Below are 3861 nucleotides of genomic sequence, written 5' to 3'. Positions count from 1 at the left end.
CAGCATTTTACTGAATTTCTCGGTGTACCGCCAGCGCTATATAGGTATACTTGGTCAACCAGATCTTGACAGTAGAAAAAGGCGGCAATTTTGAAAAATGTAGGGCGAAGGGATATCGTCCCATGGAAGATTTGAATTTCGTGCCTTTTTTTACTGACAAGATTTGGTTGACCAGCTATATACATATTATACTACTCTTTGCCTACGCCTTTGTTTTAAACTTTTTTTTAACAAGTTTTCACAGACAATTAAAAATTTGACATAGACACATCAAGGCGGTTTGTTTACAAAGGGGCCTATCGGGAAGTGCGAAAATCGAAACTCAGCTATTTGCCTCTTTATCGCTCTAATATGCAAGAGTGATAGAGAGGTTAGATAACAAAATTTCTAATTTATGACTGTATTTTTCTTTAAATATTTTCAAATATAATTAAGTTGCGTTGTTTTATCACAAAGTTAAAAAGACTTAAAAGACCACTGTCTGTATCATCACCATCAGATCAGCTCGATGGTAACCATAAAAATATTGTATTGTCACCCATATTACATATTATGTACTTATGTAAATTTTCAGCTTCATTGAACACCCGAGAAGTGGGTCAAATCTAGACACGCGGTAGCGTGTCCAGCCAAGTTCAAAGAAAAAGGAACTGGCGACGCAGCAACCGTGTGTAATATTACACGAACCATTTCGAGCTACTTTTGACCCCTTCACAACTTGAAACCTACTTAACCTACACACATGAAATTTGGCACATGTATTCAAGTCCCTTAGCTTGTTCAAAATACACTATTTCATAAACATAGCTCAAACAGTTATTGATAAATTAACCTTTAAAAACCGGCATTTTTGTGACTGACTGACATATAGATCAAAAACCTAACCCACTTCCAGGTGACCTATAAACTTGAAATTTGGCATCAAGGTAGACTATTAGGTGTATATAGAAGGAAAAATGTGAAAATTGGAAATGATTGATATTTTGATGGAAAAAAAAAATAATTAATACTTATAGACCAAAAACCTAACCCACTTCTAGATCACTTAGAAACTTGATATTTGGCATCAAAGTCGACTATTAGGTGCATATAGAAGGAAAAATGTGAAAACTGGAAATTATTGATATTTCGATGGAAAAAAAATAATTAATACTTATAGACCAAAAACCTAACCCACTTCTAGATGACTTAGAAACTTGATATTTGGCATCAAGGTAGACTATTAGGTGCATATAGAGGGAAAAATCTGAAAACTGGAAATTATTGATATATCGATGGAAAAAAAAAATACTTATAGACCAAAAACCTAACCCACTTCTAGATTACTTAGAAACTTGATATTTGGAATGAAAGTAGACTATAAGGCGTATACAAAAGAAAAAATGTGAAACTGAAACTTTTTGACAATTAACCGCGCGTTAGCGAGGGTCTCCTTTTCAGCTTAGGCAAACTGCTTTCATGATGAATACTATAGTAATTTCTGTACAAAAAGTAATGATATCCCAACAAAAACATAAATGTGAAATGAGAGCCAAGTTCAATATTGAGAATATGTGTCGTTGTTAACTCGCCGACAAAAGAATTGAGATCTATATGGGTGCCAAGTTCTGTGCTGTGTAGAAAATCCTGAGATTATAAAGGATTTGTCTTGGCTAGTTTTTACGTATAGGCATATAGGTAATATATATTTTTCTGTTAGTTTTTCAAAAACTTGGTTTGTTGTTAAAAACTAGCCAAGACAAATCCTTTATAATTTCAGGATTTTCTACACAGCACAGAACTTGGCACCCATATAGATCTCAATTCTTTTGTCGGCGAGTCAACAACGACACGTATTCTCAATATTGAACTTGGCTCTCATTTCACATTTATGTTTTTGTTGGGATTTAATTTGCATGATTTGATTGGAACCACATTGGAACAGACAGACAACCAACGGGACAGATGAAACTAAGTAAAAGCTTGAAAAAATGTGGCTTTTTCAATTTCTATTGCAACTTCAGATGAAAACGGGGTTTCTATTGTTTCCCAGATAGTTTTAAGCCATAATGTATTGTTTGCTCGAATTTTCGTTAGTCATAATTCATTTGGTTCAGAAACGCGTCACTTTTCAGGATTGCCATAAAACAAATCTAACCTAACCTAACCTATCTATAGGATAACCTAACTAAAATCTTGAAATGTTAACGGTTTCAGTTTTATGAGTAATGATAATATGACAAACAATACATTATGACTTAAAACTTTATGGGAAACAACGGGACCCCATGAAAACGTCCTTATTGAAGCATAAGGACCCTTAATTTATGGAAAGCCACATATAACAACCAATTCGAGGCTACTAGGTGGCAAAATACGACTCAATACGAGTAGGTAGGTCAAATACACGAGAGTAAGGATTTATATTTGGCCAAATATTCTTGTGACAAAGTTATTCTTCCTCGCGTTATCTCGATTTTGCCACGGATCATGAGAACCTATTGTTCGCTTGACAATTAATCTCAAGGATTGGCGTAGGCACTAGTTTTTCCGAAAGCAACTGCCATCTGACCTTCCAACCCAGAGGGTAAACTAGGCCTTATTGGGATCTGTTAGGCTGTTAAAGTACTCGTAAGTCTCGTAACACAACATATAAGTTTCACATAACAAAATTACTTACATATATATATATATATATATATATATATATATATATATATATATATATATATATATTATGTACCTAAACATATTACTTTTCTAAAAAAAGGACTGAAATCTAGTGCTGCGAAGAAACGGTATTTTTGTTCGGCTTTTTTGTTGCTATTTTGGCATATGGATACATGGTAGAAGAAGTAAGTATGGAATCCTCCTCCGTTTTGCGTGGTCCGACGCACCTGGCCGGGTTTTCGCGATTTTCCGTCAATGTCTGTCAATACCTTATTTCTTACGAACACCTAAAATAATAAGTTTAAAATTAATCTCAATGTCTCCAGTTTGCTGTTCATTCAAACTGACAAAATCCAAATTTCTGAGGCAATATACAACCGCTGTCTTATATAAGCCATTAAAATTCATCATGAATAACCCCACGTTGCGTTGTTATAAATTTAATTAAATAAATAATTATTGTATTTAATTTATAACAACTAATTAGGCATAGCGTCCAATTTAGAATATGACACAGGCACTAGTTCTTACGAATTTTACCTTAATTTATTAATCAAAGGACCTGAGGTAAAAGTGAGAAGAGGTTAATAAGCAGATGCACCAGCTAGTCGCCGACGCTCCGCTTCCCCCGGGATTAGCCCTTAAGCCTGCACCTAACAGACTGGCTCATAGGGGGCTATGAGCTTGCTGTTGCGTCAATTTTCATTTTTAGAAAAAAAACTAGTCTACTAACTACTAACAACACAATAAATGCTTATTTTGCCGCATTCTTCACTATCTCTCCCTATTTCACTGCCATCTAACCCAGAGGACAAAAATATAGCTTATTGTGGCTACTGGCTACTCCGTCTTCCTCATGACTCATGATATTTTACTTCACCATAAAGTAATTGGTGTAATATCAAATGATATTTTTCACACAAGTTACAAGAAGTTCATTGCTAAGAGCCGGGGTTAGGACCCACGACGATTGGTTTAAAATTTAAACTTTATATATAATTTGTTACCTAGTAATTATACTAAATCTGTTTTCTTTTTGACATTTAGTGGTATATGTATTGCTGTATGTTTATTGTCAAGTTTTTTTTATTTCTGGACAATTGTCATATATTCGTTTTCATGATAGATCTACACCAACGCAACTGCATGTCATGTTCTTGCACTGACTTAATATAAAAGAAGTGACTTTATACTATATCAATGTGTTCTTGC

Source organism: Cydia amplana, chromosome 1 (assembly GCF_948474715.1).
Source record: "Cydia amplana chromosome 1, ilCydAmpl1.1, whole genome shotgun sequence".
Taxonomy (NCBI): domain Eukaryota; kingdom Metazoa; phylum Arthropoda; class Insecta; order Lepidoptera; family Tortricidae; genus Cydia; species Cydia amplana.
This window is presented reverse-complemented; position numbering follows the sequence as displayed.